The 26,302-nt window shown below is 33.9% G+C and overlaps 1 protein-coding gene across 1 annotated transcript in view; it reads right to left on the reverse strand.

Moving 5' to 3' along the window:
• Nucleotides 1–22,615, reverse strand: part of LOC149803230 (uncharacterized) — a 425,110-nt gene extending 402,495 nt beyond the window's left edge. The window contains exons 1-2 of the mRNA XM_089952861.1: nucleotides 22,598–22,615; nucleotides 5,847–5,910 (exon numbers count right to left, since the gene is read on the reverse strand). The gene's annotated coding sequence lies outside the window, so the exon portion shown is untranslated. The remainder of the gene's footprint in view (nucleotides 1–5,846; nucleotides 5,911–22,597) is intronic.
• Nucleotides 22,616–26,302: the final 3,687 nt, after the last annotated feature.

A 26,302-nucleotide genomic window follows, 5' to 3' on the forward strand; every position in this document is an offset into this window, starting at 1 on the left:
TTTATTCCTTCACATGGATCTTTTTAAGAAAATTGCTATAATCCCCCCACCATGCTCACTGGCATATACCAATATTTTCTAACATACCAAAAGTTGTGAATTTCACAGAGAAGCTACTTCAACTGTAAGCAATATTTGAGTAAAGTGTAAGCAATATTTGAGTAAAGTCAAAGCAATATTTTGGGAGTTATTTCAGTTGAAAGTCACTGTATTTTTCCTATATTTTAGTTTGATGAACCAGTTCTCACAAGTGGGTGCTGCACTGACTCAGTGGTTAGCTTGCCAGACTTGTAACCCAAAGTGTGTGGGTTTGAATCCTACCGTCAGACCAACCTGGGTCAGCTACTGTGGTTTGTCATTGGGCAAGCCACTGTACTCCATCTGCCTTGGCACTAAATAACTTACTTGTGCTGATGTGCCAAAGTGTGTGGGTTTGAATCCTACCGTCAGACCAATAGCTAAGTCCTCACTCCCATTTGCAACAGCTTATAGTCTTCTAATTAGCAATTACTATAAAATCTTCTTTCCCATTAGCAACAGATGACGGTCCTCTCTCCCATTAGTAACAGCTTATAGTTTTTTCTCCCATTAGCAATACTGAATAGTCCTGTCTCCAATTATAAATAGCTAATAGTCCTCTCCCCCACTTGCAACAGCTTATAGTCCTCTCTCTGATTAGCAACAGTTTATAGTCCTCTCTGATTAGAAACAGTTGATGACCCCCATTAGCAATAGCTGATAGTTTTCCCTCCCATTAGCAACAGTTAATAATCCTCTCTCACATCAACAACAGTTAATAATCCTTTCTCACATCAACAATAGTTAATAATCCTCTTTCATAACAACAGCTAACACTACTCTCTCACATCAACAACAGTTAATAATCCTCTCTCACATCAACAACAGCTAATAATCCTCTTTCACATCTTCAACAGTTAATAATCCTCTCTCACATCAACAACAGCTAATAATCCTCTCTCACATCAACAACAGTTAATAATCCTCTTTCACATCAACAACAGCTAACAATCCTCTTTCACATCAACAACAGCTAATAATCCTCTTTCATATCAACAACAGCTAACACTACTCTCTCACATCAACAACAGTTAATAATCCTCTCTCACATCAACAACAGTTAATAATCAGTCTCTCACATCAACAACTGTTAATAATCCTCTTTCACATCAACAACAGCTAATAATCCTCTTTCACATCAACAACAGCTAACACAACTCTCTCACATCAACAACAGTTAATAGTTCTTTCTTGCATCAACAACAGTTAATAATCCTCTCTCACATCAACAACAGCTAATAATCCTCTTTCAGATCAACAACAGCTAATAATCCTCTTTCACAAACAACAACAGCTAATAATCCTCTCTCACATCAACAACAGCTAATAATCCTCTTTCAGATCAACAACAGCTAATAATCCTCTTTCACAAACAACAACAGTTAATAATCCTCTCTCACATCAACAACAGCTAATAATCCTCTCACATCAACAACAGTTAATAATCCTCTTTCACATCAACAACAGCTAACAATCCTCTTTCACATCAACAATAGCTAATAAACCTCTCTCACATCAACAACAGTTAATAATCCTCTTTCACATCAACAACAGCTAATAATCCTCTTTCATATCAACAACAACTAACACTACTCTCTTACATCAACGACAGTTAATAATCCTCTCTCACATCAACAACAGTTAATAATCCTCTCTCACATCAACAACTGTTAATGATCCTCTTTCACATCAACAACAGCTAATAATCCTCTTTCATATCAACAACAACTAACACTACTCTCTCACATCAACAACAGTTAATAATCCTCTTTCACATCAACAACAGCTAATAATCCTCCCTCCCATTAGCAACAGTTAATAATCCTCTCTCACATCAACAACAGCTAATAATCCTCTCTCACATCAACAACAGCTAATAATCCTCTTTCACAAACAACAACAGCTAATAATCCTCTTTCACATCAACAACAGCTAACAATCCTTTCACATCAACAACAGTTAATAATCCTCTCTCACATCAACAACAGCTAATAATCCTCTCTCACATCAACAACAGTTAATAATCCTCTTTCACATCAACAACAGCTAATAATCCTCTTTCACATCAACAACAGCTAATAATCCTCTTTCACATTAACAACAGTTAACACTACTCTCTCACATCAACAACAGCTAACACTACTCTCTCACATCAACAACAGCTAACACTACTCTCTCACATCAACAACAGCTAACACTACTCTCTCACATCAACAACAGCTAACACTACTCTCTCACATCAACAACAGCTAACACTACTCTCTCACATCAACAACAGCTAACACTACTCTCTCACATCAACAATAGCTAACACTACTCTCTCACATCAACAAAAGCTAATAATCCTCTTTCACATCAACAACAGCTAACACTACTCTCTCACATCAACAACAGCTAACACTACTCTCTCACATCAACAACAACTAACAATACTCTCTCACATGTTACTAAAAGCTGCCTCACTAGGTGCTCAGCATTAAGAGGTTAGTGTTATGACTAGTCGGCCTGGTGTCAGGATAATGTGACTAGGTGGGACATTATGCTACATGTATGCGGCATGATGCCCCAGAGCTAGACATCACTATAAACTGCTACACTGCAGACATCATAGCAATATGACTGAAAAATGGTTAAAGCTTTGTTAAAAATGCTAATCACACACACACTCTCACATCAGCAACAGCTAACACTACTCTCTCTCTCTTTTTTAATGTAAAATTTACCTCACCAATTAGAAGGTGTTTGCATTCATTAAGTTTCGATTTAATGCAGTCTAACACATTTAGCAGCCTAATTTCCATGCTGTAATAAAATTGGACACGTGGACAAGAAAATATGCATTATAGAAGGCACAGATTCTGACCATGACCAAAATGAAAATGCAATTTCATTTTGCTAGCAACAGGGCACCAAGTAAATGAAAACACCCATGATGGTGCTACTTCTCTGTAAGCACTGTCATTTTAGTTGTAATCTATATTTACTGTGCAAATTCTTATACTCTATAAACACGTAATAATAACTGAACAATATTTTAGTATCAAAAAGACTATAAGTATGAATTTACTGCAGCAATTTATAAGAATGTCATGTAAATGTTCATAATTGTGGTGATGTAATAAGCAAGTAGTAATTAAAAAAATGTAATAATAGGCAAGTTTGTTCTTGCAGTCGAAATAAGTGAGTTCTGAGAGCACTCTTGAATGGGATCACTGTGTCTTTGTGTCTAAGTTCAGTGGGCAATTCATTCCATGTTGCTGGGCCCTGGTATGCAAAAGAATGCTGTCCATATGACTTTGTTTTCATAGTGGGAATAATGAGTTTACGACAGTCAGAAGAGGAATGTAAGTATCTTGCTGGTGCGTACACATGGGTGAGGTCGGATAGGTAAGTTTGACTAGAGTCTGACAGTGAAATGTAGCACAGAGAACAAATGTTGTGTTTGATTCTGGATCGAATGGATAGCCAGTGTAGGTACAGAGCAGCTGGGAGGTGTGCTATGGTCGTGGTACTCTAAGTATGATCTGAGCAGCTGTGTTTTTAACTTTTTGAAGTTTCTGGAGCAGATATTGAGATGAACCAAACAGAATTGAGTTACAATAGTCCAGTCTTGAAAGTACTAATGAACACACAAGTGTTTTAGTGGCATCAACTGAAAGATATTTGTGAATTGAGCTGATGCATCTCAGCTCAAGATATGCAGCCTTGCATATGTTCATGACATGCTGGTGCAATGTGAGAGTACTGTCCAGAGTAACACCTAGGTTTCATACTGATTGTGTGAATTTAATGTTGGTGTTGCTGATATTTATTGTTTGAGGTAAAGGATGTGAATGAGAAAGTCTTTGTGTTGTGATCAGAATGGCCTCAGTTTTATCATCATTCATCTGCAGCTTGTTACATGTCATCCATGATTTCACATCAGAAATGCACCTCTCTACACCTTGGATGGTAGCATCAACTTCAGTTGTGTGGCTAGATTTGTATATTTGGGTGTCATCAGTGTACAATTGGTGAGACACTGGATGATGATCTATGACACTTGAGAGTGACTGAGTGTACAGAATGAAGAGAACAGGTCCAAGAACAGACCCCTGTGGAACACCACAACATAGACCAACTGGGCTGGAGTGTATTCCATTTGCAGATACAATTTGTGTCCTGTTGACCAAGTAGGACTTGAACCACAGTAAGGCTGTATCATGAATGCCAAATACATGCTGGAGATGGTGAAGTAATATATCATGGTCTATTGTGTCAAATGCTGCAGACAAATCAAGGAGGGTGAGGACTGTAATCTTTCCGCTATCCAACGCAGAGAGAATGTCATTAATTACTTTTAGAAGAGTAGTTTCAGTACTGTGGCAAGGGCGATATGCAGATTGTACATTGCTAAAAAGACTGTTTGAATTTAGATGAGATACAAGCTGGGATAAAACAACCATTTCTAAGATTTTTTTATATGAATGGGAGGTTAGAAACTGGGCGGTAGTTCTTTAAATCATTATGGTCTAGTGTTGCTTTCTTCAGCAGAGGCTTTACAATGGCAGTTTTGAAAAATGATGGGAATTCACCAGATGAGAGAGAGGTATTAATAACATCAGTTAATGAAGGCAATACTGGATCTAAGCACTCAAGCAGCAGTGTTGTTGGAATTGGATCAAGTTCACATAACTTTGGTGCACTCTTCATCAGGATTGTACGTACAAAATCCATAGAGACAGGTTCAAATGCTGCTAATGGTTGCCGCTCAAATTCTGTATCCCAACCGTATGGTGACGACGAGTCAATTGAAATTGTGGTGTCAAGCTTATCTCTAATGGTTTGTACTTTGTCACGGAAGAAATTTGCAAACGTGTCCGGAAGGATGACTGGAGAGAAGGTAGTTGGAAGTGGTGTTGATTTGTTCCTTGACATTAGCTTGTTAGTAATCTCGAAGAGCTCTTTGCAGCTGGAACTTTCCATGATCTTAGTAGTGTAGTGGGCTGATTTCACTGCATGGACTATATTTGTGACATTCTTCTTAGCGACTTCATAGATTTGCTTATGAATAGTGAGTCTGGTGGAAAGCCAGAGCCTCTCAGCTTTACGGCGGTCTCTTTTAGCAGTGCGAAGCTGGTCCCTAACACTGCTATACCATGAAGAACACATTTAAATTGATACTCTGCACTTGGTAGCTGGAGCATGTTTGTCAAGCAATGAACGCAGGCAGTTATTGAGTTGTTCTGTGGTAGGAGGTAAGCAAGTTGTTAGGTGAGCTTGGATGTTGTACATTAGTTTGGTCCTATTTATCATATGGAGGTTTCTCTTAGTAGCAGATAAAGGTCGAGGGTTAGGGACTGATACATGGCAATGTGAGCCCAAAAAAGTACATCCATGACAGCACCAACCATACCACCCACGATAGCACTTGGTGTTTTCTAATGTGGGGCAGCAAAGCACCAAACACTAACCACTCTTTACGCCTTTTTTACACCAAGTTTTTTATAATTATTTTAAGTATCTGCGCCAACAAAACAAAAAAGTAGGGTGCAGGCAGCAAGATCAACAAAGAAGATAAAGTTTCACTGCAGCCAGCAATGGCAGGGGACACCAGGAAGATGATTGTAATGTGCAATTCAGTAAGACACATAGAGAAAAAAAAAGGAAAATAAGCATGGATCCTTTCAAAATAGCTAAACCACGTACAAACTGCTTTACATTTTTGTTCAGAATTCCATGTCTGACTAACAAACCAAAATTTTGAAGAAAAAAACATGATCACTTACCTTACACTTGTCCCAGTACTGCAGTGTTTTTTACAATGGATCTTCAAAGACAATGAAGAACATGCTGAAAGTAAGAATGTAAGTATCATGTCAAAATAACACTGAAAGTAAGAACGTAAGTATCAAGACAAAATAAGACTGAAAGTAAGAACGTAAGTATCAAGTCAAAATAACACTGAAACTAAGAATGCAAGTATCAAGTCAAAATAACACTGAAAGTAAGAATGTAAGTATCAAGTCAAAATAACACTGAAAGTAAGAATGTAAGTATCAAGTCAAAATAACACTGAAAGTAAGAACGTAAGTATCAAGTCAAAATAACACTGAAAGTGAGAACGTAAGTATCAAGTCAAAATAACACTGAAAGTGAGAACGTAAGTATCAAGTCAAAATAACACTGAAAGTAAAAATGTAAGTATCAAGTCAAAATAACACTGAAAGTAAGAATGTAAGTATCAAGTCAAAATAACACTGAAAGTAAGAATGTAAGTATCAAAGTCAAAATAACACTGAAAGTAAGAATGTAAGTACATGTATCAAGTCAAAATAACACTGAAAGTAAGAATGTAAGTATCAAGTCAAAATAACACTGAAAGTAAGAAGGTAAGTATCAAGTCAAAATAACACTGAAAGTAAGAACGTAAGTATCAAGTCAAAATAACACTGAAAGTAAGAATGTAAGTATCAAGTCAAAATAACACTGAAAGTAAGAATGTAAGTATCAAGTATGAAGATTAATGTGAACATTTCCTACTCTGTCAAAATATTGTTTTTCTGTGGTGTGTGAATGTAAGCAAAGGACATGGCCTTAAGATCTACTTGTCCAAACACAATCTTACAAAACTGCTCAAAAAATGGACCGAACCTTTCACAACAGTGACAATGATGCAAAAGAATAAGTAAAGGTAATATCATATTTTGTGTACATTAATGACTTACAGTAGAACTTCAATTATCCGTCACCCTATTAACTGTCAGTCTCTGCTAACCGTCAGGGCATTGTACATCAAAATATTAAAAACAGGTACATGTACATATGTAGATATTATGATTATTTGATGACCCAGCCTATTGTATAATACTTTTAATGTACATATTCTTTTATCCATCTATTCTCATATCTGTCATAGTCTCGGTACCACACCCTGACAGATAATCGAAGTTCTACTGTACTTAATTTGACTTATTTTTAAAAAGGCAAAACAAATTCAAGTGGTAAAAAGTAGTTTCAGTCCATCAAAAGAGACAGCAATTTTCAGCAGAAATGTCAATAATTTATTTGAAATCATGATCACAAAGTCAATGATTTCAAATGTTTTTAATATGCAGTGGAACTGCACAAAACTGAAAACTTCTGGGACCAAATTTAATGTCAAGTTTTGAGAGTTTTTCAGTTTACAGAGAATACCAGATATGAAATAAATATATCGTTTTACATACAAGCGGATGTACAAATACATTATCATTGATATCACTCAGAATTTTAAAAACCAAAACCTTTATTTTCACATGATCTGAAGCAGTGGTGTGTGTGTGTGTGTGTGTGTGTGTGTGTAACAGGATATATATGTGACAAATTTAGAGACATAATGTAATTAATTATGAGAACATTTCTGTCCTTATTCAGCCTGTAAAGACTGTTTGATGCTCAGCTGGTCATTCTAATGTATAGACATGAGAGTGAAGACAAATGACGACAGTCTTGGTTAGTTAAATACATGTATGTAGAAAATCAGCTGAGTAAATCAATTTTTTGGAAAACTTGTATCAATCTCCATCAGCAAAGTAACAAATGCAACGCTACAGGTTTGGTTACTTAGACCTGGGTATTTTGTTTAAAATAAGTTCCATTCCCATGGACAGATCATGTCATTAGTCTCAACAGAAACAGAAATGGTGGAATCATATGTACATATATTACAGATTACATTTCTTATTCCCCAAGGGAAAATCTATAGATATAAACTGAAGAAGTTATATGAACAGATATGCCTTTATGCAAATCTAAACCAACAGTGATTGCCACTTGTTACAGACCTCCAAGTCATCAAGGTTTTCTTGACAACTTTGAAAAAATCTTGTCAAATCTTATATCTGATTCTGACATTTACGTTTTAGGTGATTTCAATATTTTTTATTTAATTCAATAAATATCAAAATATCTTTACAATTGACACATTTACTAGTTCATCTTTAACACTGCAAGACCACATTTTGTCTTGCAATCATCAAAAAGATTGTCATTCAAGAATGATTCGTGAAGGATTGAGTGATCATTTTCTTAACTACTGTCCAAGTAAGGTCAAATCAAGAAACACCACACTGTGAAAATCAGGTCTTTAAACATTTACAGTAAAGAAGAAAACTGTCAGATGTTAATTGGAAAAATGTTAATTTAAATACAAATAACATTTCTTTTAAAGAGCATTTTCATTTAGTCTTTGGTAGTACTGGTCTGTTTATAGACCTCAGACTGAAACAAAGGACAGAACCTTAGATGTCTCCTGAAATGTTAGAAAATATTAGGCACAGGGGCCTATCATTGTATACATATTGAAAGAAAAATGACTTGAACTACATAAAAATGACTGTGAAATTAAGGAACCAACTACAAGGGGAGATTTAGAGAGCTTATCCTGAATACTAATAAAAATGTGCTGAATACTGATGGCAATACATGCTATGGAGCAAAACTAAGCTCGAATTTCTTGACTAATGTGTTGCTACTCTTTTATCAATGCTAGTATGAATGCTTCCCATCAACTTAATTAACAGATTCAGAAAATTTTAAGAATCTGCATGCAATCATTCTAAAATAGAACTGGTCAGTGAAACATTTATTTATAAGCAATTAAGCAATCTCAGACCAAGGAAAAGTACATGATTAGTTAATATACAATCCAGATTCATAAAGGTTGCAACCTGTGTCCCAAGTAAAGTACAGGATTAGTTAATATATATGCTAGATTCATAAGGGATGTAGTGTGTCCCAATCAAAAGTACAGGATAAGTTAATATATATGCTAGATTCATAAGGGATGTAGTGGGTTCCAATCAAAAGTACAGGATAAGTTAATATATATGCCAGATTAAGATGTAGCCTGTGTCCCAAGAAAAGCACACAAATAGTTAATATAGGTGCCAGATTCATTAAGGGTGTAGCCGCGGTCCCTAGTAATAGTACAGGATTATATTATAATAATTATAATAATAATAATAATGACTTTATTTAAAGTTCATTTGGTCAACTGACCAATCTTCCATGAGGCCTTCTACAATTACATTTGTACAAACAAATATATATATATATATATATATATATATATATATATATATATATATATATATATATATATATATATATATATATTTACAAGATGAGGTGTCTTTAGACAACAAATGCTATTAAAAACTAGACAATTGCTCTACTGCTACAATAAAATATGTACAAGGCTTCAAGGATGAGTACCTACAGGATTCATACAAATAGTAGTAGTGAACATATGTAAAACATTATAAGTGTACATGATAACAATGTTGTAAAATGTAGTAGTGCTGAATTAAACAAAATCATACAAATCTTTCTGTAGATGTTGAAAGAGTTTCAAGCTTATTTTGAAATATAGTGTACTAAGTACTGTCTATATACACAGCCTAATACAAATGGTTTTGGGACATTATCACTCATTTCAAGCCAGATTATTTCTATACCAGTTTCCTCAAGATCATATCGATGTTTGAAAGAAATGACATCCTTAATGTAAATGAGAAGTCCACCACCCTTTTAGAAATGTTGGTCTTTTCTTTAAAAACTGTAGTTAGGAATTTCAAGTTCATCATCATGAAAAAGTTCATGTAAGAAGGTTTCACTGAAAGCAAAATTATCAATTACTGATTAGTTAACATACGTGCTGGAAGCATAAGGGATATAACCTGTGTCCCAAGTAATAATACATGACTAGGTAATATACATGCCAGATTTAGATGTAGCCTGTGTCCCAAGAAACAGTACAGGATTAGGTAATATACGTAACAGATTCTGATGTAGCCTGTGTCCCAAGGAACAGTACAGGATTAGGTAATATACGTAACAGATTCTGATGTAGCCTGTGTCCCAAGTAACAGTACAGGATTAGGTAATATATGTAACAGATTCTGATGCAGCCTGTGTCATAAGTAATATTACAGGATTAGGTAATATACGTAACAGATTCTGATGTAGCCTGTGTCATAAGTAATGGTACAGGATTACATAATATACGTAACAGATTCTGATGTAGCCTGTGTCATAAGTAATAGTACAGGATTAGGTAATATACATAACAGATTCTGATGTAGCCTGTGTCCCAAGTAACAGTACAGGATTAGGTAACATATGTAACACATTCTGATGTAGCCTGTGTCCCAAGTAACAGTACAGGATTAGGTAATATATGTAACAGATTCTGATGTAGCCTGTGTCATAAGTAATAGTACAGGATTAGGTAATATATGTAACAGATTCTGATGTAGCCTGTGTCATAAGAATAGTACAGGATTAGGTAACATATGTAACAGATTCTGATGTAGCCTGTGTCCCAAGTAACAGTACAGGAATAGGTAATATACATAACAGATTCTGATGTAGCCTGTGTCATAAGTAATAGTACAGGATTAGGTAATATATGTAACAGATTTTGATGTAGCCTGTGTCATAAGTAATAGTACAGGATTAGGTAGTATATGTAACACATTCTGATGTAGCATGTGTCCCAAGTAACAGTACAGGATTAGGTAATATATGTAACACATTCTGATGTAGCCTGTGTCATAAGTAATAGTACAGGATTAGGTAATATATGTAACAGATTCTGATGTAGCCTGTGTCATAAGTAATAGTACAGGATTAGGTAATATACATGCCAGATTTGGTTACAACCTGTGTCCCAAGTGATAACAGGATTAGTTAATATACATGCCACATTAAGATGTAGCCTGTATCACAAGCAATAGTACATGATTAGTAATAATAATAATGACCTTATTTAAAGAGGGTAACACAATTAGCTAAAAACTAATCTACCTTGAGGCCCTCATAAAAAGGAATTCATTTATTTAAGCTGCATCTCTGAAGCCACTGGATATATTGGGTTTGGAAGAAGGAAATAGAGTGGGCATTTCTAATCTCAGCTGGAATACTATTCCAGAGCAGAGTTCCAGAGTATTGGAAACTTTTTTTAAATAACTCCTTATTTGGTTTGGGAATTTTATACTGTTTGGTAGACATGGATCACAGGTGGGGAGAATTACCAGGTAGCCTATACTGGAATAGTGATTGTAAATATTCAGGAGCACTATTCTGAGATATCCTGTACATTAATTTGGCTTTTCTCAAACAGATTCGGTCTTTAATAGGTAATATTTTTAACCTACCAGCTAAACTTTCCTTGCTTTCTTTCTGGATTGATATTAGCCCAAATGCTCTTTTTTGAAGATGTGCCAGCTTTGCTATGTTTTTATCATTTGAATTACCCCATACTGTACTACAGTAGTCCAAATAGGGTTGTATGTAACTGTTATAAAATAGTTTCCTGTGCCTTTCAGGGAGAAAATGTCTTATCCTACTGAGAAGCCATAAACTTGAATTGACTTTTTTACTGGTATGTTTGATATGTTCAGTCCATGATAGGTTATTATCTACCAGAACACCAAGTAGCCTATCATGACAGACTATTTGCAGATTTGTATCCTTCCATGTCAGACATAGTTCATCACTATCAAGATTTGTCCTTCTTTGCCGTGTTGAGATAAGTAATATTTTAGTTTTACCAGTATTTACCACCATGCCATTACATGTGCACCAGTTTTCCAGTTTGTTTAGTGCATTCTGTAAAGAAATTTCGAGCTCATGCTTTGTGTTTTGGATGTCTGACAATGTTGTGTCATCTGCATAGAGATCTGTAGATGATATTGAGTCTCTTAGTAAAAGTGGTAGGTCATTAATAAATAAAATGAATAGTAGTGGACCTAGAATTGAGCCTTGTGGTACTCCATATCTAATTGTTTCAGGTTCAGACAGAACATTATTTATGTAAACATGTTGTGTTCTCTCATTTAAGTACGAAGTTAATATAAATGCCATATTCAGAAAAAGCCAATGTCCCAAGTAAAAGTATAGGATTAGTTAATTAGTGTTGTTCCGATTATCGATTATAATCGATCATCAGTTGGTTGAGCGAACCAATAAGATAATCGATTGTGAAACTCCATAATCAATTATGTGCAAAGGGAGACTACTTTTTTGTTGTATGCAAAGCACAAAGGGTAGTAAAACTCCCTAGCCACTAAAGCTGACCTGAAATTTATTAATTCCCTTCACAACTACAAATAAAAAACCATATGATACTTCATAGGTGCAAAATTTCATAATTAGGAGCATATAGCCATTATTACATGATCAAGTTGTTAAATAGTTGAATTAATAACTTTAAACACATTTTGATGATTTGTTTAAGTTTTAAATGCAATATTATTTGAAGTATTTGTAAACAGTGACAAACAAGAAAACCGTGTCCTTCTACACTTAAAATTATAGACACATCACATATGAATGAAAGGATTTTGGGGGATTTTAGCAGTATTTCAGTTGCATATGACTTATTAGCCATACAAAATTGCGTTCATTTAACAAAGATGTAGAACAAAAATAACACACAACACAATAGACGAAAATGTAATATTATTATCAGGTTAAAGTATACATATCATTAAAAGAGATTACTCCTGTACATTTACTAACATCTTGAACTATTGATCAAAGATATAACTGAATAACAAACAAAAATTAAGATTTGCTCTTAGTAACCGATTATAATCGATTATCAGTTGGTTAAGTGGAACCAATTATCGATTATGAATTTCTGACCGATTCCCATCACTATAGTTAATATACATGCCAGATTTAAAAGTAGCATGTGTCCCAAGTATTAGAACAGAATCAGTTAATATACATGCCAGATTTAGATGTAGCCTGTATCCCAAGTATAAATGCAGGATTAGTTAATTATATGTGCCAAATTTAGATGTAGCCTAGTGTGTCCCAAGTAATAGTACAATAGTAATAGTATTGTTCCGATTATCAATTATAATCGATCATCAGTTGGCTGAGATAACCAGTAAGATAATCGATTGTGTAACTCCCTTTTAGTTACATGCAAAACACAAACATTAGTAAAACTCCTGTGTAAATGGTTAAGCTATAAAATAATTCCAATCCATCTGAGTCGATCTGAATTACTGGTTCTCTTCATAACTTGCAAATCTAAAACCATATCATTCTTCCTATGTGTAGACTTTCCTAATTAGAAACACATATTGCTGTTAAATTGTTGAGTTAACAAAGTTAAGCAAATTTTGATGATTTGTTTCAGTTACAGTATTTGTAAATAATGAAAAACAAGAAAACCACATTCTTCTATATTTTAAATCAGGGGTCAGCAATCTATGACACGCATGCCACAAGGTGGCATGTCAAGAGGTTTTGTGTGGCACATAAAGGGCAGCCAAAAATCTCAAATTTAACAGTGTTACTCTCTTACTGATTGCACGAGCTCATTCATTTTGTAATCAATCTGGAAAAAAGTGGCACATAAGATAAAATAGGTTGCTGACCACTGTTTTAAATTATAGACACATGTATTAACGAAAGGGTTTGGGGGATTGCAACAGTTACATAAAACTGATCAGCCATAAAGAGTTCCTTTCATTTAACAAAGCTGCATAACAAAAATAACAAAACACAATAGAAAAATGTGTATTTTTATCAGGTTAAAGCATACTTGTCATTAAAAGAGATTACTCATGTACATTTATTAACATTTTGAACTCTTGAATGAAGATATAACTGTACAACAGATAAAAACAAACATTTGCTCTTATTAACCGATTATAATCAATTATCAATTCGTTAAGTGGAACCTATTATTGATTGTGAAATTCTGACCAATTCCCATCACTACAGGATTAGTTAATAAACATGCTAGATTCATAAGGGATGTAGCCTGTGTCCCAAGTAATTATACAGGATTAGTTAATACATGTGCCTGATTCAGATGTAGTCTGTGTCGCAAGTAATACAGGAGTATGATATTAGTGAATATATGTGCCAGATTAAGATGTTGTCTGTGTCCCAAGTAATAGTATGATATTAGTGAATATACATGCCAGATTAAGATGTATCCTATATCCTGAAGACTTGTACTACTCATACAGTGAATCTTGCTAACATTACACCTGATGGACTGGAGGTACAAAAGGTAAATCCCTTGTTTAAGAAACACTATATATAAATATTAGAAAACCGATGGCAAGTAAACATTCTTAGCATCATATCTAAAGTGTCTGAGAGACCAGTCTACATCAAATTGGAAATATATGTAGTACAAGCAATATACTGTATGAATATCACTCTGGTTTTAGGAATTCACATTCAACAGATTCATTCATTCAATTTATTTCACAGACTACATCAAAACACTGACTTCTAAAGGTTTACACAATGGCATGATTGTGCTTAATACAAAAAATGCATAGACAGTGAATTATTCCACTGTGTGCAATAAATTATGTGCTTGCTATTAGGGTCGAATTAATTGACTGATTTTCATACTTATCAGACTTCAAATGATTAAAATAAATGAAACAACATCTGAATCCAATGCTGCAACCTGTGGGATACCTCAGGAATGTATCCTGGAACCTTTCTTCCTTGTTACAAAAATAACATGGTTATAAGCATCAATTCAGACTGTAAATTTTGTTTGCTGATAATAACACAATTACTCATTTGACATAAATAATACAAAAATTCTCAAGCAAAATTTCAAGGAGGGGAATAATGCTCTGATGGCTGAAAAGAATTTCCACAAATTCAAGATAAGACCATATTTAAATTCCTGAGCACTGAAACCATCTCTATATATTCTTTAGTGACAACAAGATTTTCAAATTAGCTGCAGTGGTGTACGTATTGGACATCATGATGGCACAATTTTCATTTGGTCAAAGTAACTGTCACTAGAAGTCTTCTAGTGAAAACCTGATGTTATAATCATCATCCATTCAGGATGATTAATGACAACAACATTATCAAGACAGCTGTCATGGTAGCCATATTGGATGTACAACTGGCACTTTTTTCATTTAGAACTAATCAGACATCACAAGTAGTCTTCAGGTGAAAACATGTCAACATGACTTTCTATTCAGAAGGAGTAAGTGATAGCAAGATATTCAAGAAGGCCACTGTGGTGGCCACAGACTGGCACCATTTTCATTTAGGGCAATCTAGACATAAGAAATATTTTAGTGAAACTGTTATGTTGATATGACCATTCATTTAGGAATGTAGCAATAACAAGATTTTCCAGATGGCAACAGCGTGGTGGCCACATTCAATTTCAGATTGGTACAGTTTCATTTAAATACAACTGGACATCATATGAAGTCTTTGAGTGAAAACTCCACATCAATAGGAGAGTCTGTTCAGGAAGAGTTACAATAACAAACTTTTCAAGATGGTTGCCATGGCCACCATGGTGGATGTCAAATCAGCAAATTTTTATCTAGTACTAACTCGATACCATAATAAGTCTTTCAGCGAAAACCCCATGATGATGTGGCCAACCATGTAGGAGTAGCAATAACAAGATTTTCAAGATGGCTGCTGTAGTTGTTATATTGGATGTCCAGGCAGCACCATCTTCATTTGGAATTACATCACAATTAATACTTCCAGTTCAGTACCCACGAATGTAGTTCTAGTCTATTTTTAGAACATTTTTTCCTCTCTCATTTTGGTGGTGATAGAAGAGTTTTATTTATGCATTTTTGGTAGGGATTTAAAGGTAACTGTTTATTCTTGATAATATGAGCTCGGGGTGTTGTTGTCTGTATGTATTTTGGCGACAGTGCACAGTGAGTAATAAGGCCTTGGTGATGATCCGGAAGTGAAATTCGTATTCTGGTTACATGCTGTTATGTTGACAGTCAATAATCTAAAAAAAGAGCAGGTCAACCTTTGACAAGAACTTCACCGTGAAGTCATCTTTGAAGGTATTTTAGATTAACATATGATTTGCATTGATTGTCACACAGTGGAAAGGTCAGTACTGAGAAACAAATGTAGAGAACATATAGTAAAATTAATTGTGTACTATGTCCTGTCAGGGCAGTATTGGAGCAAAGTTTAAATTGGTATAAAATCTTTATTATTAAACATAGACACATGAAATTTTAATATGTCATGTATATTGACTTTTAAAATATAAGAATGAAATTAAAAGTAAACAATTAATTTTTATTTTAAAAATTTTAATAAAATTAAAAAAAAATTAAAAAAAATAATTAAAAAACCCCTAAAATGCACATATATAATATTTTTGGGAATCATATTAAATGTTATCAGCATGTATGTATTCCTACACCATATAAAAGCTCCAATGTTGGATTTTTGTCACATTTTGTCAGAGAAAATATCTTTGTAGTCAAAATGAGACCTTCATTAAAAATACATGAAGACAAAATTATAATTTGTATTGGCCATTCAGACTATTTATTAGGGGTCCAATCAGTTAATTTATGTGTTTATGATGGGGTCACTTCCTGAGTAACAAACATCTGCTTGTATAGCCTTCAGTAATTGTTTATAAACATAGTTATAAGGTATTTAGTGAGAGGACAGCGATGAAAACTTTATACTAGAACCTACTCAAGTTCTCTACTAAATCATTTTAAACTGTCTGAGAATGAAATACAGGTCAAAGGGATAAAATATGCTTCCCCCAGGTATATTTACCCTTGGATGTAAGAAAAAAGCAAAATGATGTAAGTTGAATACAAAATGCATTCCATTTTATTGTTCAGTTAGGTTAAGATATTGATTGGTGTAGTGCGGCATTGTGGCCTATATGATGTTATGGGAATTCTAATGATCCATCTTGCTTTATGCATTATTAATTACTAATACTATTTGTTAACTGACACTCTAAGGATTACATAAGAAGCATTCAAACAAATTATTTGAATTTAACTTTGTACATGGTTACATATCCCACATGTACAAATATCCATCCATTTTAGAATGTTTGGGATCAAAAGTTCACATTCAGTACATCATATAGGCTGACATTGTACCTATAGTGAACCTGTAAAGCACATTTATGGCTATGTGCACTGAAAATATCCCAAACTGTTATTTTCATCATGAATATGCCTATGTATGGTAACATATTTCAATTTAGTACTTTGACAGAGTGCGGTATTGAAACATCAGCTGATATCTGATTCCATTCAATCAATGAGCTTAATAATTGGTAACCAACACTCTTCAAAATACCATATAAATGTTCAAATAGATAATTTGAATTATGTTTGCACATTTGATCTTAACAAGTACATTGTATATGTCCCACATATGCAAATTTCCATCCTTGTTTACAAGTTTTGGGGATGAGAATTTCACATTTAGCTGATGATATACGATTTATTGGTACCTATAGTTGATTTGTATGACCACATTTGGCTGTATTCACTTGCAATATCCAAAATTGTTATTTCCCTCATGAATAAGAATGCTTATAGTAACACATTCTAATTTAGTACATTGTCACTTGACTTTCCTGTATACTGGTATGTAATAATGTTTACACCAATGATCAAACCTCACCGTCCCAACATTGCCTTAAACTTTATGATACATAGTCTACCTGATTAGTTATTTAACTTGTAAATGGCTAAATGTGCTTCTAGAAACCTCATATACTTTTAGGATGAATTTAACACTTTAATACATGGCCATTGCTTCACATTTCTGAGTGTCACTCTGTCAAGTTTAATATTTTCCCCCATGCTTGCAACCTTAATGTTAATTTGAAATCACCATATCTAACACAGTTTAACTTCATTTACATAGATCTTACTGTTTTTTCTAGAATTAAGTGAAACATATTGTATCTTTTCAGGTCTAGCCTGGTATCTGGAACAAAGTGTTAGAGTTGGATTAGCTTGGAAGCTCTCCTGAGTAGTCTGGTGGTAATAGCATGGTTTCATAAGGGCATGTGCAGTGTACTGCCATAAGTGACCAAGATTAGTTCAGATCACCACACTGATATATGGCACCTCAAAGACATGGCTTAGGTTTTCATGAGAGAGATCAGCACCATTTTTCAGTAAGGTAGAACCTCCCTAGAAACTATTTTCCTATCCCATTGCCACCTTTTGTTGTTATCGACATTGAAATGGAATGCATTTTTGCTATAAAACATGGTAGTGGTCCCATTAGAACTTTAAATCTGAATGTGCTATTAGTTATGGAAACAACTGCCTAAGTACCTGACACAATAAATGTGGAACATAGCACCTGTCAGTGTTTCTTTAGTGTGTACACCTATATGCATCTGGACAGGCATATTGCGGTTTGCTGCCAAAATCACTATGAGCTATGATGCTTCACTACCCCTGGGGAAAATGTTATCAGTTATACAGACCCAAACTACCATTTGTTTTAAATATCATTCATTAGTCAACTTTTCTGTCTAAAATTTGTCAAACTGTGTTTTAAAACTTGTATGAAAATTTAAGTTTTCAATAAAATTTAGTTTTTAAAATTTAAATGTTTATTTAATTTGCCATTAAAACTGAATTTATCAACATTTGTAATTTTCAAACATATTTTCAGACAGGGCTTATCTTGTATCACAATTAGGTTTTTACTGCATTGAAAAATTCCTATAATTAAGGAAGATATAGCAAATTTAGTTTTGGTTTCTCAAGAGCACTTGGACCAGAACTTGCACCCTGTGGAACACCAGCACTACATACTTTCTGACAGGTGTCACATGTTTTCCTTGCAAGGAAATTCAAAAAGACTTCATGTATAAAGTTGAAATAGGTATAGCATGCAAATATAAAAGTTTGACTAAAATTGGCGTAAAACATGGAGCCTGTCAGGAATTACATCACAATTAATACTTCCAGTTCAGTACCCACGAATGTAGTTCTAGTCTATTTTTAGAACATTTTTTCCTCTCTCATTTTGGTGGTGATAGAAGAGTTTTATTTATGCATTTTTGGTAGGGATTTAAAGGTAACTGTTTATTCTTGATAATATGAGCTCGGGGTGTTGTTGTCTGTATGTATTTTGGCGACAGTGCACAGTGAGTAATAAGGCCTTGGTGATGATCCGGAAGTGAAATTCGTGTTCTGGTTACATGCTGTTATGTTGACAGTCAATAATCTAAAAAAAGAGCAGGTCAACCTTTGACAAGAACTTCACCGTGAAGTCATCTTTGAAGGTATTTTAGATTAACATATGATTTGCATTGATTGTCACACAGTGGAAAGGTCAGTACTGAGAAACAAATGTAGAGAACATATAGTAAAATTAATTGTGTACTATGTCCATTTAGGACCAAACAGGCCCTGGAATGAATGTGTATGTAAAGTTCCATGGCAGTCCTCCAAGTAGTTTAGGAAAATTAATGACAACATATGTGTGCTAAGGGACTGATGGATGATTGATGAAAGACCACCCCATAGCTCTTCTGGTCTTAGAACAGTTGAAATACAATCTAGCACAAGAACTTGAATCAAGTAATCAGTAGTTAGCTGAAAATAAAGAATCCTTTGCACCTTAAAGAAGGGTCAGGTTTTAAGGTACATGTAACTTGTTAATAACTAAATACCATTAAATAAACTAATTAAAAAAGATCATGTTTATTTACTTACTAAAGCTATTCATTTCAAATGATTTGTAAAACTGAGCAATAAAATAATATTGTTTAAAGTTAAATATCTGTGTTTTAATAACCAGGCCTGATCCCTCACTTTTGATACTTTGCAGAGGCAGACAAAAAAGTATTCTTTCTAAAAGTCCATTTGATTCAACTGATTTTCAAAGGAAAAAAATTATTACACCCACATATGTAACTAACCATTGGCTGTCATTTGTCTTCACTCAATGTCAAGACATCAGAATGATCAGTTAAGCATACTAAACTATCATTACAGGATTAACACAGACACACAGAGTTGCTCCCACAATTACATTTTCTCTCTCTTAAAACATGTAAGCACTTTTCCTATTTCATACACACACACACATGAACATAATGAACTCACACAAAAAACATTAGCTTTTGTTTTGGTTTGCAAATTGAATGGCCTTGTTTGTCTCAAAGAATGAGATTAGTACCATCAATGATATGTAGATCTAGTTATAACATTTTTTAAAAAATATTTTTTCATGCTGGTGATATCATCTGTCAACCAAAAACCTGTAAAAACTAAAAATCAAATTTGGTCCTGAGGACCACCGCTATGGGAGACCACCTGTTTTGAAAGACCACATTTTCGATGCATGGATATATGCATTATATAGTGTTATGACCTGTCATGAAAGACCAACTGTCTTGAGAGACCATTATTGTTTGGCAGAAGAGGTGGTCTTTCAAGACAGGTTCTACTGTATTGTGCAAATTATATGTCCAATTCAATTCTTGAGTGTTCCACTGACATGGATTCCTATAGCTTCTTCCTAAGCAATAATCTCTATATAATGGACACATGCTCGAAAAGGAAAAATGCTATTTATAACAAGCCCTTTTATGAAAGTTGCTTAATATAATCACCTGTGTATAACGGGCACCTGTCTAAACAAAACTGTGGTCCCATTCATCCTTTATAGTCAAAATTCCTTATGAAGCAGGCAGTGAATTACAAAGATCAAGCTTCTCTAGTACAACAGTGTAAAATATTTTGTTACGTAATACATACCAAACCATTTTTCCATGCCATTTTACTTTTTCACCATTAGAATATACTCCGGTGTTAAAAAAAAAAAAAAGTTAAACTTTGCTGAAAAAATTCTTCTTCAGTTCTTCAGAATCTTCACAACAACACAAAAATTGGCATATCTTCACTCGTAATGGAGTTGTTAAAAAATTACAGAAACTTCAGCCGTTATCACTTTCAATTTACCACTGGATGAACAACTTATTCTCTTTATAATTTCCTTATGTAAATTTCTTTGCTTCTATTGCCATTTTTGTACTCTGTCCACATATGACTGTCTTAAACCAAAGAGTCATCCATTTTTAATATATTACATATAGTGGCTTATGCACTGATATAATATCCAAATTAAAATTTCCATACAAGTTGCAATTGATCATATCAACCAGAATAAAACACAGTTTTCTCTCAGTCTATAAACAATTTTAATATCAACATTTACTATCCAGCACATAGTGCATAAACTTCAAACCTCGAAAAATGTGATGCATTTTAAAATATATCTGCTGTGGCTGCACAAAAATATAGCTTCCAGAATGAATAATAAAATTCACACTCACTATATCCCTACATTGTTAGCTAAAGATAATGCAAAACAGACTGAATTGTGATTTAGATGTTACTCTAATTAACACTCAGGTTGGGCTTACTAGCCTAATCTGACTGGCTGGTGTTAATAAAAACAGATATATAATGCCTACCCAAGCCAGGTGAAAGGGCAGAGTTTACATTCCTTACTGCAGCTACCCTTTGCCAATACTATCAGACAGGAAATGGAAATCAGACAGTTCTCTTGAATACTAGTTCTAAAACTGGAGGCTGAGTACTATATCATCAGCGACTAGTTAATGGCCAATACAGTCTGCAATGTACCTTGATCACCAAACTCTCCACATCTTAATGGGTGCATTCTTCATTAAATCAGATGCTGGTCAGGCAAACCAAAGTTGCAGAGTCAACTGAAGGACTGATAAACAACCATCACCTTCTGGTCAAAATGTATCCTTAGGAAATTTCTTGTTTTTTGATAATTTTAATAAGAAGGAAAGTGATCTCACATGAAAGCACAGTAATGTCACAAGGGTGAGAGATACAGAGCTTAAAAAAAAAGACTAATTTATTTCTGAAAACTATGTTACATCACAATTTGGAGTAGCAAAAATTCACCACCCTCCCCAATCCCTGCAAAACCTAATTCTGGGGCACAATTTCAATAAACAAATTTGACAGGAATTTTTGACCCCCACTGGACCTAGGCTACAGTTGGGGGTTGCTGTGGCAGTTGCAATTTTTATTGTTGTAGCAAGCCAATGGACGCATATAACCAAATCAAGTTTCTTCTTGGTATAGGTCAGATTCATGGCCGCCAACACAGAGGGACCTTTATGTTATGTGCGAGTGGAATCAAGAAAGCAGACTAAACAAATGGATGTTAATATCACCACTGAAGCATGCAAGATGGTTCACAGTGACCTATTTTTGGATAGACTGTGCAGCATATTAATTTATCAAGACAAAAATTGTTTAATCTACAAATGAATGCAATCTTAATATTTTTTAATGCCAACAATAGCTACAGTATGTGCTAAACATGCCGCATTCTTGTGAAGAATTTCTGAAGATGTGAGCATAGTCTGTTTAACACCGCTGCATAAACTTTGTACTGTCCAACAAAATTATTTTTAAAGTTAGAAGTTTCTAATGTAGAGCAAAACTATCTCACCTTTAAACAGCTTAATATCTTGCTCATTCCTTTCTAAACAGAATAACAAGTTACTTGTGTACAGAATTTTAAATTAGAAAAAAAAACAACAGCTGAAGTCCTAATTTACCACTTGAATTTATAGCCCTCCAAGATTGACCACTTTATTTATGTATATTCAGTTCTACACCATTTGTACGCAGCTTTAAACAATACTTACAAAATGTGAATTAAATCCTTCCTTATCCCCAGGCCATCCTCTTCAAGTCTATATGCACGCAGTAAAAACATTGTTCTTTAATGATCCAACAAATAAAAAGTAATCTTTCTTGCAGTCAAGGAGTGGTATTTTCAAATCTGCCTCTCAGCAGTATATCTATTTACCAGTGAAGATGCATTTTCCATGTCTATTAAAAAGTCTTTGGAAGAGATAGAGAATAAGAGATTTGTAATTAACATTAACAACAGTTACTGAAGAATGCTGAAAATATATTACACCTATGTTCCACAGAAAAACAAATGCTTCACAGCAACATCTATTGACATCTGATACCACCTTCATCATACAAAAGTATTCACACTGGAATTTATGCAACACAAAATTCCACTCTCATAAATATCAATTAAAGAGTATGGAACATGATTAAAAATATGTACATTTAATGAACATTCCAAAGTTGTGTCAAATTTAAAATTTAATCTTAAGTTTTACATGAACAATTGTTTACATACCCCTTCCAGTACCTCCTACAAGTACATTTTAGCTTCCCCATGGTAAGCCTCACAAGATAATTGCTTCTACATGCAGCTTTCCTCACACTGGTATGCACCATGTCTCTCTGTATATTCAATCTTGTCAGCTGCTTTTTGATAAAGATGATGTACTGCAAGCATCAGAATGATCCAGCAAGTTTACTGACTGCAATGACCATAGTTAACCTCAACTGTCCTCTGAGGTCGCAGGACAATCTCAAAAGATATGAAAACCAATACAGACTAATAAATTTTATTAAATTTTCTTGAATTTTCAAGGATGTTCAATTCAAAATAATATCTATGACAGTTAGATTGATGTACCTAAATTGAAGATAGTCATCATGTGTCTAGGTCTTAAACAGAAAAAGCAAAACAGACAAGTTTAATAAAATCAACAAATAATTTATTTCTCCAAGTTACAAATTGAAAATCTAAGAGACACTTACAGTTTTGTGAAATAAATCCCAAATAATCCTAAACATCCTCCCACAAGTCTGAAAGTACAGAATGTTCTGACTGGATTCTAATATCCTTGAATGTCCTGATGTACCAATACTCTTGAATGTCTTTATGTACCACAAAGATAAAATTCAGAATCTCTCTGAATGAGTTTTCAATAATCCCAAAGCAGCATTTAAGTCCAAAAAAGTTAATAAGCACTTTGTAATTTCAATGAATAATTTTAACAAATAATTCCTTGCAAATTATATCTGAATACAACTGTAAGATTGATCTTAAAACATTGTTTACCAAACCTCTATTTATATACTTCACTTGACCTATGTTGCAAAATAATGGAAAACTAATCATTTCCATGGAAAATTCCACAAATCAGTGAACTCATGGTAAGTAAGCACTCATAATCATGACAAAAGTCAGGGATACAAAATCTATATCCATAACCCTTAATCACAAACAAAAGTCACGCACACAATATAAATTGAATATACATAACATGTGCATCTAAAGTCATCACTTTTTACCCCCATTTTGTATGCAAGTTTCTATAGACAAAAATCAAAATATGTATAGGTTACTTCATTTGTATGGGGAAATATGACTGAGTTTTTCTGCAAAATACTGCAGTAACCTTTTATTATATGCACATTTTGTTTAACTATCTAAGGCTTAACAGTAAAAGACATTACAAAAAAACAATGTAATTTAATTTATGCTTTATTTCAAAATAAAAATTCACAACTGTACATTCATCAATACATATTTTACAGTATTCATGTACACATAGCTCCACCCAGCAACCTTTTAACTTAGTCACGTGCTCTACACCAGTTTAAAAAAGAATTGTCATTTTGGTCTGTTTAAAACTGAAATTCTGAGTCACATTGCGAATGAAATTCCACTAGGATTTTGTTTCTATGTTGATCCAACACAATTCTGCTTTTCTTATTATGAGGTGCTGGATTATTGGGTCAGTTCAGTGAAATAAGGTGAATAGATTTCAGCTGGATATGTAGGCTTCTTGAAATTCCAGTACAGCTTCTTTGTGTATCATGTTTTGCAGGACAATTGTAAGTCAGATTTGAAAAAATAAGAAAGTACCATTTGAGGAAATTCAAGATGCATAATTGTATGTATATTTATTACCATTCTTATTACCAGCTAAAGAAAACATGCTTATGTACTGTCTCTTGTATCTTTGTGTTGGAGGGAATCCATCTATGACCCGTATCATACACTATGTCATCAATCACTAGCCTAACATTATATCAAAACAGCAACATGGAGAAAATTGAAATGCTGTTGTGTGATAATCCATTGGCAGAAATAATACTTTTTTATCAACTTGGATTATTGGCTCTGATGCTCTTAATTTATTACCAAAACTTTCAGTTGTATTTTTTACTCAAACCCAGTATTTTGACAGACTTGTAAAATGGTATGTCTCTGATAGATATGCTCTTGGCCTCAGTATGCTTTCCTATGCTATATTTTTTTAGACCCTAGAAAGTACTCTTCAGTCTTAACCATTCTATATTCTATTTGTGAAATGATATGCTTATTCTCCTAAACAGCTGTTTCAATGATGAGAATGGCATTTTCAACTACTGCATCCCTCACGTTTGCTGTTGACATTGCGAATATCACATTCATTCGTTTCAGTTTCATTTCTAGGTGAACTCATCCATATCATTAACTTTATCATCTATACTTTCAAATGGATGAAACAGATGTTATAGTTCATTCACATATAAATGTAATCAACCAAAACCTAAAGCGTCGACTACATGAGTGTGCATGGTTTGTTTACAAAGCAGTTCCTAATACACTATACTATTTTTAGGCACATGTATCATGCAATGCGTGCAATATGAAGGTGTTCAGTATCATAAAATACTGCACATTTCTGACAATGTAAAGTTAAGAGGGACAAAAATGAGCATATAACAAAGTCTAATCCAGTGAAGGAAACACTGCATTTACTCGCTTATGCTTATCACAATCAGGCAGTTTTCTTGGACTAATTTGCACCTTAATGAGATATTGGAAACATACATCACTTTGGCCATACTCTGTCTCACATAGCTCTTTTGATATTCATTAATAGCCTCTGATGACAGTTCTTTTGATATTGACTCTGGTAATATTAGGGTGATTGTTTCTCACATTGTCCTTTTGATACTGACTTGGGTAGTCTTTATTTCTTACTGAAAATGATACATTAAGATTCCTTTTTGTCTTTTCTCTTTTATATCCAAATTTCAGATAGATTCATGTGGAAATGTAAATTTACAACTTTTAAGACAAAGATGACAACATTAAGACCACATTCGTTTCCATTCTGCCAGTATATATGACCTGCTTATCAGTTTATTGGACTACTGGTTAAATTCATAACTGTTAATGGAAGATAAAAATTTCAGTAGGGAATAAACACCTTTCCCACTGACAGGACAGATATACCTTTCAGAAACTAAAGAGTTAAAACATTTTGGTGTATATGAAATACAAATTACATTTTTAGTGACACAACATTCTACTGATTTTACATAATCCTGTTCTCACCAGGCATACTTCTACTTCATATTATCTAACATACATTTGATTCATCTCATCAGGCATACTTCTACTTCATATTATCTAACATACATTTGATTCGTCTCATCAGGCATACTTCTACTTCATATTATCTAACATACATTTGATTCAT

The sequence above is a fragment of the Sinohyriopsis cumingii genome, chromosome 3 (genome assembly GCF_028554795.1).
Source record: "Sinohyriopsis cumingii isolate HCF-2022 chromosome 3, ASM2855479v2, whole genome shotgun sequence".
Classification (NCBI taxonomy): Eukaryota; Metazoa; Mollusca; class Bivalvia; order Unionida; family Unionidae; genus Sinohyriopsis; species Sinohyriopsis cumingii.